Here is a 14,106-nt window from a genome sequence, read left to right on the forward strand (position 1 = left end):
TGAATGGCCTGTTTCCACACTGTATCACTCTATGGCTCTATGACTAAGACCTCAGCATCCGTAATCTCTTGTGCCTCCATTTATTTTTCCTTGGAATCACATCATTTTTGTCTCTGGAGAGAAAAGAAAACACAATAAAGATATAATGGTACAGTTAGTAATTAATGTTGAAAGTTTATGTTTTAAAGGGACATGTAGTTGACATTTTCATGCACAACAATGGATACAATAGACTCTTGTAATGTCAGTTTTTATAGTTATTATTTCCAAATACTGTTGGGTCGATTTATAAGACCTATGGGATGGCTGGGAAAACATTTTACACAAGAAATTGCATAATTAAAGAACCTGCCTGACCTATGAGCATTCAATTCACATATTTAAATGTAGTTTATGTTTTTTGTCTGGTGTATTCAAATGCAAATCTGCATGCATTTCTTTATACAGCTTTTATATTCCCTGCTTAACCAATGCTCTTATAACTCATTAAAGTTGTTCCAATGAACAACTCCACAGAATTGCAGAAGAAGTCCTTACAAAAACATCTCACTTGAAAATTCAGCTTATTGTTGGATAGTTATTGGCATCATACAAAAGGAAATATTTCTGAAAGAAACATTTTGGTACTTATCATTTATATGTCTTGAGGTTCTCCTCCATGTGTGGTTGAGCTTCCAAGAAAGGTATACATGGTTCAAAAATTGCAATTTCTCAAAATTCTTGTCTGTTGGCTTTAGAGCTTTAGTTCTGAATGCAATTAATACAATTCCACGTGTATTGTAAAGCTATCGCAGAATTTTGTTAATAGTGTGGCCTTCAACCTCCCATTTCTCACATCAAGATAGACAAAAATGATGGAGAAACTCAGCTGGTGTGGCAGCATCTATGGAGCGAAGGAAATAGGCAACGTTTCGGGCCAAAAACCTTCTTCAGACTGATGCAGAATGGGGGTGGGGGGGTCGGGAAGAAGAAAGGAAGAGGAGCTCACATCAAGATCATTGATTAGTCTGCATCATTGTGCAATATTGTGTGCAGTTGTGGTTGCCCCATTACAGACGAATGTGGAGGCATTAGAGAGGGTGCAGAAGAGGTTTATCAGAATGCTGCCTGGATCAGAGGGTATTAGCTATAAGGATAAATTGGACAAACATAGATTGTTTTCTCCAGAGTGTTGACAATAAAATTTTTACCATACATGAACACTATCATACCTAAGTACAAGAGTGTAAGAATAGCAGATTCTAGAATAGTCAAGCAGTGTACAATGTTTCCAGCGCCATCTTATATCCAAGTTGCAAAGTTGATAAAAATGTTACTTGGCCTTAAAGGCCCATTGTCCTGTCGGTGGCACTGGGTCTGAGTTACAGGGATCGGCCTATTCTCCACCACTGCCCACCACTCCATACTGCTGAAGGCCGCGTCCAACCCACGCATAAATCTGTCCTCAGTGGGGGCTCCAGCAGTGCCTGATTCAATGGATTCCCAGGCTGTTGCAGGGCCTCCATTGGCCTGGTCCCGCAGACAAGTTGACTCGGACATGTCGAACCACGAACGCACTGTCCTTTGCCTTCCACAGTCACCACTCCCATTCCGTGCATCGGGGCACCTCCCGCAGCTGAGCTCGGCACACTCAGAGCATCTCCGAGCATGCAGGAGGTGAGCCCTAGGCCCACTTCCCTCTCTTCTGTCTGCCGCTGCCACCATCTTGTAGAAATTAACAAACTTGAAAAAGCAATGTCTCCCAGTGAACAGTCATGAAAATACCAGCAAGAAATCTACTCCAGCAAGAAGAAAATGTATAGAAGTTTTACAAGGATTTCCCTGGACTCAAAGGCCTATGTTATGGGGAAGGTTGGGCAGACTAGGACTTTATTCTTTGGAGCATAGGAGTCTGAGACCTGATCTTATTGAGCTGTATTAAAATCTTGGGTGTAATAGATAAGGTCAATGTACATAATCTTATTCTCAGGATAGTGGAATGAAGAACGAGGACATAGCTTTAAGGTGAGAGGAGATAGATTTAATATGATCTTGAGGATCCATTTTTTCACATAGTGGATATATGGAACGAGCTGCCAGTTCAAGTAGTTGTGGCAGGTACAATAACACATTTTGGTCTTCTTATTTGAGGAAGGATATTCTTGCTACTGAGGGAGTTCAGCGTAGGTTCACCATGTCAATTCCCATGATGGCAGGACTAACATATGATGAAAGAATAGGTTGACTGGGCTATATTCACTGAGTTTAGAAGGATGAGACGGGATCTTATGGAAACATATACAATTCTTAAGGGATTGGACAGGCTACATGTAGGAGAAATGTTCCCCGTGCGGAGGAGTCTAGAACCAGGGGTCATAGTTTAAGAATAAGTGGTAGGCCATTTAGGACTGAGATGAGGAAAAACATTTTCAGCCAGAGAGTTGTGAATCTGTGGAATTCTCTGCCACAGAAGACAATGGAGGCCAATTCTCAGGATATATTCAAGAGTGAGTTAGATGTAGTGGCCATTTGGCTTAACTCAGTATGTTATAAATTATGGCCATTTGCCTTTAAATTTTGTCTGCCTGTAATTATGTGGGTGGGATTTATTACGTAGAAAGGTGTGTTTGCTGCTGGGATTCAGGCGCAGACGGAGTCACTTTTAGTTTAGTCGAAGAAGCCTGGGGGGAAGGCATAGCTTTCGACCATGCCAGAGTTTGACCATGCCGGAGTTTGACCATGCCGGAGTTTGACCATGCCGGAGTTTGACCATGCCGGAATTTGACCATGCAGTTTGACTACGAGTAAGATCAAAATGTACTTAAGCAAGAAGAAGTTTGGATGAATATCTTACTGTTTTTACTACGACAAAAAAGAAACTATTAATCAAGAGACTGTGTTTTGAAGATTTATCTTTGGACGGCTTTGAATGTCTTGTGGAGTGCTCCCATGCGTAAACGAGGCTATCTCCTTACCCCTTTGTCTTCAACATACAATACAATACAATACAATACAATACAATACAATACAATACAATACAATACAATACAATACAATACAATACAATACAATACAATACAATACCATTTATTGTCATTTGAGCCTCAGTGAGGCTCAAATGAAATTCCGTTTCCACAGCCATACAAACAAAGACAATTTCCTACAGACATACACACAATTTAGTTCACACAAACATCCATCACAGTGAACCCACTGTGATGGAAGGCAAAGTCTTTTCTCTCCCCTGTTCTCCATTTCTCTCCCGATGTCCAAGCCCCAGGCGGGCGATGCTAAGTCCCACGGCCATTTTAGGCCGTGCCGGGCGATTTACGGCCCCGCTCCCGGTCTAAAAGTCACAATGTTGGAGCCCCCGGTGGGCGCTGGAATATCCCACGGCCATGAAGCCGTGCCGGGCAATGTATGTCCCCGCTCCGGGTCGTTCCAACCCCGCGACACGGGCTGGAGAAGTCGCGTTGCAGGAGCTCCGGGAAGCGGTCTCTCCCCCCGGACCCGCGAGCTCCCGATGTCCCAGTCCACCGGACCTGCGGCTGCGTTGCTGGAGCCTCCGGGCCCCAGGAGTCGAGTCGCAGCAGCGAGTCACCACCGCTCCCCACGCTACGAGGCCGGCCAGCCCCACGATGGTGAGTAGTCCACAGCTCCGCAGTCTCCCGAGCCCCCGGGTCGTTCAGGTTGGAGGCCGCTCCACGGTGCTAGGCCCCAACGACAACGGAGACCCGACAGGGAAAAGGTCGGGTCTCCTGGACAGGGAAGAGATTTTAAACAGTTTTCCCCCCCCCCCCCCCCCCCGCCCCCCACATATACACATTTAAAACCAGTATTAAAAAAAACACCAACACTACATTTAACGAGACAGAAAATAAAAAAAAAGACAGACAGGCTGTAGGGGACGCTGCAACGGGTGAGTCGCGCCCCCAACTAGTGGCTAGAGGAAAAATTCCTTGAACGATATAATAATCTGCCTTTATATTAGATATAGCTCTTCGGGCTAACGGAATCAAGGGATATGGGGAGAAAGCAGGAACAGGGCAGTGATTCTGGATGATCAGCTATGATCATATTGAATGGCGGTGCTGGCTCGAAGGGCCGAATGGCCTACTCCTGCACCTATTTTCTGGTTCTACGTTTCTTTTTTTTTCTTTTTTTTATTATTTTTATTAGAAGTACGGTAAATTACAATAACACACAACACATATATCTTAATACATTTTTTGTACCGCTTCATTTTTTTTTTAAGCTTTAAGAAAAAGATAGAAGTAAAGAAAGTAAAGAAGGTGCGCAAGAGTCGTGAAGTGCAAGAGAGTGTTGGGAAAAGAAAGCCCCTTAGAAAAGAAGTTAGAGAAGGAAGTAAAGTAAGAAAGTAGACCCTAGAAAAGAAAGAAAAAGAAAGTAAGGACAATCGCTCTATTATAACATTAAACTCCGCAGAAAGACTACCAACCAAGTCTGTTTTTGTTGTTTTACCTCCCATTGCCAGGTCCTGATACCATTTATTTATTTATTTATTTTTAAAATTACTATTGCACCTCATGCTTGTAATAGGTCCATAAACGTAGACCACGTCTTTTGGAATTGGTTTGCTTTACCTGCTAAGAGGAATCTCATCTCTTCCAGATGTAATGTTTCAAACATATTTGATGTCCACATTTTTATTGTTGGTGTGGGCGCATTTTTCCAGAATTTAAGTATGAGCTTTTTTCCCATTATTAGCCCGTAATTGAGTAAATTCTTCTGATACACGTTTAATTCAGGGATACCTTCCGATATCCCAAAAATGATCCATTCTGGTTTTGGTACCAGTTTTATTTTAATTAATTTTGAAAAATATCAAATATTCCATGCCAGAATTTTTGGATTTTTGTACAAAAAACAAAAGAATGCGCTATGGTAGCTTCTTGACACAGACATTTATCACAGATTGGTGAAACATTAGGAAAGATTTTATTTAATTTAGTTTTTGAATAATATAGTCTATGTAATGTTTTGAATTGGATAAGCGTATGTCGTACATTGATCGAGCATTTATGCACCTGTAGTAAATGATTATCCCAGCTCTCTTTTGAAAATTTTATAGCTAATTCTTGTTCCCAGTCTCTTCTAATTCCATCTGTTGTGGGTATTTCTATGTTTAAAATGATATTATATAAGTACGATATTAAATTAGCTGATTCCGCCTTTGTCTTCATTGCTTCATCCAGTAAGTCGGAAGGCATATTATGATAGTCTTTTGTGTATTTTTTCAAATAATCACAAATTTGAAGATATTTAAAATATTGGTTATTTTTCAAATTATATTTCAGTTGTAGTTGTTGAAATGATAGTAATTTTCCCACTTCATACAGATCTTCGAGCGTTTTGATTCCCATTCTTTCCCATTGTATAAATGTTTTGTCTATGATTGATGGTTTAAATGATGGGTTATTGGCTATTGGTATTGAGAGAGATAGGTTTCTTAATTTTAGATTCTGTTTTATTTGTTTCCATGTTCTAATTGTGCTATGTATAATTGGGTTTTTATTATAATTTTTATTATTCAGATTTATTGGTGAAAGGATAATCGCTCCTGTATTACTCAGGGAGCAGTCCCCTTTTTCCATTACAATCCAGTCCGCCTGCTGGGCAGAATTGTCCAGCAGGTGAATCATATTTTTAATATTTACTGCCCAATTATAATACATAAAGTTAGGGAGCGCTAGACCCCCCCACTCTTTTCGTTTATTAAGGTGTGTTCTTTGTATTCTATGGGGTTTATAATCCCATATGAAATTTGTAATGTCTGAGTCCAATTTTTTGAAAAACTTTTTTGGGAGATATATAGGTATTGATTGAAATAGGTATAGAATTTGTGGTAAGAAAATCATTTTTATAGCGTTTATTCTGCCTATTAAGGACATCGGAAGTGTTTTCCAGAATTTAATCAAATTATTTAATTTCTTAAGTAAGGGATTATAATTGGCTTTAAACATATCCTGGTAATTTCTAGTAATTTCAATTCCCAAATATTTGAATTTTTCTGTAGCTATTTTAAAGGGGAATTTCCTGAGGTGTGTTGAGTCTTTTGGTTTTATCGACATAATTTCACTTTTGTTCCAATTTATTCTATATCCTGAAAAGGATCCAAAGTCCTCAATTAAATTTAATATATTCGGTATACTAATTTGTGGTTTTGTGATGTACAGTAGTACATCATCGGCATATAGGGATATTTTGTTATTTGAATATTTTGTATTATAACCGTAAATATCCAGGTGTGTTCTTATTTTTTCAGCAAGGGGTTCAATTACCAAAGCGAATAACAGCGGAGATAATGAACAACCTTGTCTATTGCCCCTTGATAGTTCAAATTTTCGAGGATAATATATTATTAGTTAGTATTCTAGCCGTAGGTTTGTTATATAATAGTTTTATCCATGCAATGAAGTTCTCTCCCAATTGGAATTTTTGCAATACTTTAATCATATAATCCCAATTCTACTTGATCAAACGCTTTTTCTGCGTCCAGTGAGATGATAGCTAACTCTTGGTCGTGAGATTTATGTGAGTGCATTATGTTAAGCAAACGTCTCAAGTTATTGAATGAATGTCTCTTAGGTATAAATCCTGTTTGATCCTCATTTATTAGTCTACTAACATACCTGCTTAGTCTACTGGCTAGTGTTTTCGCTATTATTTTTTGATCCGTATTTAACAAAGCGATAGCTCTATATGAACCTGGTTCTTCTATATTTTTATCTTTTTTAAGTATTAATATGATCGTTGATTCTGCTAGTGTTTCAGGTAAGCTTTGCTCTTTAAAAGCATATGTATACATTTTCTGTAATCGTGGAGTAACTATGTCATAAAAAGATTTATAAAATTCATTACTGAATCCGTCTGGTCCTGGTGTTTTTCCATTCTTTAGTGTTTTTATTGTGTCTTCTATCTCCTTAGAAGTAATTTGTGCTCCCAGTTCCTCTTGTTCCCTCAGTTCTAATTGTGGTAGGTTACAGTTATTTAGAAATTCTGAAATTTTATTATTGTCTATTAACGTTTTAGATGTGTATAGATTCTGGTAAAATTGAGCAAATCTTTTATTGATATCCTTGGGTAATGTTAATAATTCCCCACTATCTGATTTAATCTTTAATATCGCATTCTCTTTTTCCCGTTTTTTCAGTTGGCGTGCTAAAAGTCTGTGGGGTTTATCCACGAATTCGAAGTGTTCTTGTTTTGTGATTTGAAATAATGTTATAACTTTCTCTGACAGTAATTTATTTAGCTTGAATTTCAATAATAGGATTTTATTATGTTTATCCATAGTTGGATCTTTAGCATTATCTGTATCTAATTGTTTTATTTGTTCTTCTAAATGTCTTTGTTCATTCTTATTCTTTTTATTTTGATAAGCTTGAAATGAAATAATGACTCCTCTAATAAATGCTTTGAAGGATTCCCATAATAGCGTGGGGGATATATCTGGTGTATCATTTATCTCAAAAAATAGGTCCATCTGTTTTTTTAGATATATACTCCCTTGTGGGTCTTTTAAAATTTGCGAGTTAAACCTCCAGAACGATTTATTCATAGACATTCCTTCTAGTTTTAAAACAAAAGTTAACGGAGAGTGGTCTGAGATCGCATTAGTGTGGTATTTAGGGTTCATAGTGTGCGGAATTAATTTTGTATCCACAATTTGTATCCACATTTTGGTTCTACGTTTCTAACAACATTTACAAGACATTTGTACAGGTATGTGAACAGAAAAGGATTAAAGAGATATGAGAAAATGCAGGTAAATGAGCATTTGGTCAGTGGACAAGTTGGGCTGAAGTATTTGTTTTTGTTCTATATTATCTCTATGCCTCTATGACTATGACTCAGTTAAAAGATTCTTAGTTGAGAGTACTTTTTTTTTCATCATTCTAACATATAGTTCATATATAACACCATTTTGTGGCATTTATTAGAAAGATTAAACGATAACTTATTTTTTGAAGTTTGATCTTTATTTTGTGAGAAGTTGAAGTGAGAGGCTAGGTGAAGAACCTGCCAGCCCGCATGTGCGTCAATCTTCAAAGCAACTGTATGAAACCACAGACCACTTGCACCAAATTAAACTATAGAAAGATTAATAGCGCTTGACTTACCGAATGATCTTTATGAGATTCAGGGTTGGGAGTAGAGAGGCATGTAGTCTCTCACTCCAACTTCTTATAAAATAAAGATCAAACTTCAAACGGTAAGTTCTTGTTTAATCCTTCTATTTTATTTCGAAGTCTCATGACGAGACTATGTGAAGCCTTCGAAGCTCTGTGGTTTCATGCAGTAAACCAATCTGTTTGTGAAAACACTTTACAGGTAAACCATAAATGGTAGAAGAGACATGGGCCATAAACAACATGATGCTAACTTTACATATAGATCGCCCTTAATTGGACCACAGTCCCAATTGCCTTTGAGTTGGAAAATAGCTCATGTAGTACTGTTCAGAATTCTATCTGCAAACGTCCAGACATGTTCAACAATATTTTATAACTTCCGAAAGTGCGTTCATCTGAGCCTCCTGCTGTTGCAAGAAAGTGATCAAAGGGGAATATCCATTCTATTGGATGCTGACGAGCCAGCCACCCTGGTAAAGTGAGACATGAAATTATTTGTATTCACGCCTGCTTTCAGCTGCTTACACTCTATCCATCTTGAAATAATCTGCACCAACAATCTCTTATGAAACTATTATATAACAATGAAGAAACTTTTCCTTCATCCAATAGGTTCTTAGTAACCTCAGTGTACCTTTCCACATAATAAACATCCACAATCTCCGATCTGGTGCGTATGCTGTCAACTCCAACTTGTACCCAACCGTGCCTGCTCTGCTTTATGAGTTAATTCACATAAAATGCTACCCTCTTGTCAGATATGACCAAGTGATCCAGACGGAGATTGCGTAAAGACCTGGCTCTTCGTGTTGAAATCAGTCATAAGCATGACTAACTTAAGAGTAACTGCTCCAACGTTAGGGATACAGCTGATGATAATCTGCATCAAATTTATACTGATTACACATTCCACACTACTTTGTATCTAGGCTTTAGAGTGTTCATATAAAAGACACCTTCTATAACCTTAGTCACCTGTGGGTGAGAACCAATCGTTTATTGTCCCACTTCTAGTACTAGATATGATGACAAAACAGTATGAGCAGTGTTAATTGCGCTAGAACATTGCCTCTCATAAACCCAAACTGAAAGAAACCCACGACCTCTGCTACTTCTGTTTAAAAGTAGCTCACATTTGTCTCTTCACAAAACTTTCCATATAACCATGCAGTGATAGGTGCACGAGAGATAGATTGAACGAGCCACTGCTCGTGTCTGTGAGCAAATATAGGAGCATCTTTCAGCGGACCTATTTACAATGGAAGCCATGGTTCAGTAGGTCAATTTGGCACTATTATAATTCATGTTGTCTTGTCTTGAATTATCTTAGGGGGCATCTACTGATAAATACCCTGAGTCTTATCTGTGGGTAGGGTCAGAAACATATCTGCAGAGTTTATAACAAAACCTAAATATGTAATAGATAATGCCGGCTCCAGTATGGACTTTCCTGGATGAATAACAAACCCTAGATATTCTCGGAGTGTCTTGTTTGCTGAAACAGCTAACTTTGTGACACCTGATCTCTGGTATGAGGTATGCAAATATTATTCCATCAGTCGCATGAGATGTGCTGACGATATACAAGTCGGATATAGGTTGAGTGTTCAAAAACAGATAACCTCAGATCCTTCCATTTTACAAATCATAAATGGGTATAAGATTCAGTTTCTGGCTGATCGATTTCCTCCACGGGAAGAGAAGCCAAGACTTCCGTACATACGGTCTAAAGAGGAAACTATGGCTATCGAAGTTGAAATAGAGAAATTTCACTAAAGGATTCAGCAGTCTGCCCATGAACAAGAGGGGTATATTTCCAATATCTTCTCAAGGTTGAAGAAAAGTGGAGGATGCCAAATCATTCTAGGATTTGGCTAGTCTGAACATGTGTTTGGAATATAACCATTTCAAGATGGATATTTTTCATTCAGCAAAATAGCTGATTACAGAGGATTGCTTTCGGGCCTCAATCAATCTTGAAGATGCATACTATTCCAGATTAATACACGAGAGTCACAGGATGTATCTGAGGTTTATCTGGCAAGGCCAGGTGTGGCAATTTTAGGCTCTACCTAAGGGGTTGAGTTCAGCCCTAGGCTATTTACAAAGATTCTAAAGTCAATGTTATCCTACACAGTTCTAAAGGGCATTTTGTCATGGAGTTTAGAGAGGACATGCTGCGACAGGCTGCTCCTTCGGAGCCTTGGTGGAACTTACTGTGCAGGTCGTGCCTGCCAGCATCTCCGAGCCTGGTTCGACAGGCTGCTCCTTCGGAGCCTTGATGGAGATTACTGTGCAGGCCACGCCTGTCAGTTACTCCGAGACTGGCCGGCCGACTGCTCCCTTCTGGAGTCTCAACGGTAGTAGCCTGTCAGCCTCTCCTAGCCTCGTGCATCTTTTTCAGAGCCAGCGGGCCATTCCTGAAAAACACCTTATCTGCTGGAGCATTGTCGAATGCATCCGCATCTCGCGCCATGTGACGATGTATTGATGCACATGCGGTCTGGCGGGTTCTTCACGTAGTCTCGTCACGAGACTTCAAAATAAAATTACTTTTATACCACAGTGGCTTTGGTAGGTAGTGGCAGCCACTGATATTATAACAGGATTTCTAATGTAATTCCAGAACATAAAAAAATGGAAGGTGCTTTCCCAATATTGACTAGGGAATAGTCCTGCAATCAAAGGGATGGAAAGTACTTTTCCAATGTTGAGTAGGGAATAAAGGCCTGAAATCAAAGGGTTACTGAATGAATATCTTAATATGTATTGCAATGATGTGCTCACCTTCCTGTTTGCTGTTATGATGGATATTCAAGATTTGATTTATTATGTGCTGACTTATGGCCATTTTGCTAGTGCAGTCATTTGTCTCGGTGACCTTTTTTAAAGGGCAGCGATAAAAAAAGCCTTCCAATAATGTTTAACATGGCGCAAACTTTGATGAAAACTATGAGCTGATTTAGTGAGACAAGAAACATCTGCTGCCAAAAGGACAAACACTGCTCAAAAGAGGAGACTTTAAGGATTGATTGGAAAGGATTTTGATGATCATGACACAATTGTGTAAATATAGCTTTGATGAAATGTTGTTTGGGTGTCTGTGAATGATCTCAATTCAAATGATTACCAAAGCAGTGCAGAGATGATTATATTCTCATTGAAGACGGCAAATTTCAGGAATCAAAGCCTAGAAAATATATTGGGAAAATCTATTTGTATCTATAAATTGTGCATAATGTGATTTTAGCATTTTGCAATGTTTGCATACATTTTGAAGTGTTATTCCATCTATTAGGAAATTAGATGACGTGTTAAGTCAACAACAGCAATTTGGAGTTCCCTATTGCCTGCCACTTTAATTCTTCATCCCACTCCCTCCTTGACCTATCAGTCCATGTGCACCTGCATTGTTATAATGATGACCAATCTAAGTTTGAGGTAAAGCTCTTTATCTACTGCCATGCAGCCTTCTTCACACAACATCAAATTGTACAAATTCATAAAACTAATTTTCTCTGTCTGTGTTGGAACTGGCTATTCCTGTCAATCAATGATATTGGCTCAGTTTCTCTGTCTCTAGTCGAATCTTTCTCTCACACAGTCTAAACTCCAAAGCATGTTCTACATTCTTACTATTTGCACCACTTTAAGATTCCTCTATCTACATTCTTCCACTCTAACCATAGTCCATTGAGATCTATTGTTCCATTTTTCTCTCTCTCAAAATATCTCCCATCAACCAGATTAGCTTTACAACCAGATGACCACAACAATCAGATGACCTCTCCAACCAAGGGACCTCTACAACTCGGTGGCGCCTTTGGTAGAGTTGCTGCTTCACAGCGCCAGTAATCCAGATTCAATCCAGACCGTGGGTGCTGACTATGTGAAGTTTGCACATTCTCGCTGTGACTGCTTGAGTTTACTTCGGGTGCTCCGGTTTCCTCCCACATCGCAAAGAAGTGTGTGTTTGTTGGTTAACTGGCATCTGTAAATTGCCCCGTGTGTGCAGGGAGTGGATGCGAAAGTAAGGTATCATAGAACTAGCTTGAACAGGTGATCGATGGCTCGACATTAACTTTGTTTCTCTTTCCACAAAGTTGTCTATGACGACCAGGTGTACGATTACTAAATTTTCTGTCTTTATTTTAAATTTCTAGCATTGGAGATTTATTTTTAATTTGCAAGGCGATTGTGACTTTGAATTCATATGCATTATGGTCTTTCTGCCCTAGACTTGGAAACATTAGACTTAGACTAGACTCATCATAGACTTGACCCTGAAGGGCCTGTTTCCACACTGTATGACTATGAATAGATATCTATCTTCTAAATACTTATAATACTCTGATCTGATATTTTGTTTGTTCGCTTGTTAGTCATATCTTCTCCAAAACCCGACACGCTAAAAGTGAAATTTTTACATATTCCGGTAGAGATTTACCTCATGATTTCAAAAATCCCCTCATCTAAAAATGTGATTCATTATTTCCCGAGTTTGTTTCTAAAATTGTTCACCAATCTGACATATTTTTAAAATCTAACGTGCTGAAGCGAGCTGGATGGCGTCACATTGCATCTGCTCCTCGCGGGAAGCTGGGCAGAATTTTCAATGCGCAGCGGCAAAGTTTTCCAAGGGCTGCGAGTTACGTGGCCCACCCACCCACCCGCCCTCCCCCCAGGGCTCTGGATTTAAGCCTCCGTACATGTGCTCAAGTCGTGCAGCACAATCCGCTGGGCTCCTTCAAGTTCTACAACATGACGTCGGAGGTCATTATCGCAGCGAGGGCACGGACAAGCACAGTAGAAAAGTGGTTGTGGCGGCTGTCACAGGGGACGACTTTCTCTCCGTCTCCCCCGTCCGATCGTCCGTCACGCTGGTGGGTGGGCTTACCCTTGCGGAAGCCACGATTGGCCGGCTCTCTGCAGCTTTTCGCCGTCCTCAGTTCGCTCCGGGCCTCGCTCTGGCCCACGTCGACTGCAGCCTAACTCGGGCCCGGCGCCGGGTGGGGAGGCTTCTGCTCTACGACCTGGGTAGATGCTGGCTCTACCCCCTCCCCCTCCCTCTCTAACCCTTCCCCGGGGCAGAGAAATAGAGAGAGAGGGTGGGTGAGGGCTGGACAGAGGGGGGGGGGGGGAGAGAGGGGGGTTGGAGGGAGGGGAAGACGGGGTGGAGAGGGGGGTGGAGAGGGGAGGGGGGGATGGAGAAGGGGGTCAGATAGGGGGGGAAGAGGAGGGAGGAGAGGCGATGGAGAGGGGGAGGAGGGGAAGAGGAGAGGGGGAGAGGGAGGAGGAGAGGGGGGGAGGGGCCCTCCCTCTCTGCCCCCCCTGCCCCCTCCCTCTCTGCCCCCCCCCCTTCTCCCTGCCCCTAGCTCTCTGCCACCCCCTCTCTCTCTGCCCTCCGTCCCTCTCTAGGGAGTGATGAATATTGGGACCTATGGGTGAGTGGTGGAGTATTGCGTTCGGGAACCAGCCCTCCCCAGTGACGCCGCCCCCCCACCCCCACCCCTCAATCACAAACCCCTCCATCTCCCTCTCTACCCACCTCCTCCTCTGTTCCCCCCCCCCCTCTCCAGTTGTGCGTTATGCATGAGTGGATAGGGCGGGGGATGGGGTAAAAGTAGTATAATATAATATCAAGTGGGGGGGGGGGGGTTAGTGTGTGTGATGCTGAAGGCCGCCCCCCGCAACCGCACGTTGAGGGGACGGAACCCAACGGGTCCCCCGTGGTCTAGTATTTCATAATTTTCTGTGGAGCTCTCCATTCAAATAGAACACCCATGCTCTATTTCCAAAGAGGTAGACTCTGCTTCCCCATGTGTAGGAAAGAACTGCAGATGCTGGTTTATATGTAGACACGAAATGCTGGAGTATCTCAATAAACAATAGACTATAGACAATAGGTGCAGGAGTAGGCCATTTGGCCCTTCGAGCTAGCACCGCCATTCAATGTGATCATGGCTGATCA

The sequence above is a fragment of the Amblyraja radiata genome, chromosome 1, assembly GCF_010909765.2.
Source record: "Amblyraja radiata isolate CabotCenter1 chromosome 1, sAmbRad1.1.pri, whole genome shotgun sequence".
NCBI lineage: Eukaryota > Metazoa > Chordata > Chondrichthyes > Rajiformes > Rajidae > Amblyraja > Amblyraja radiata.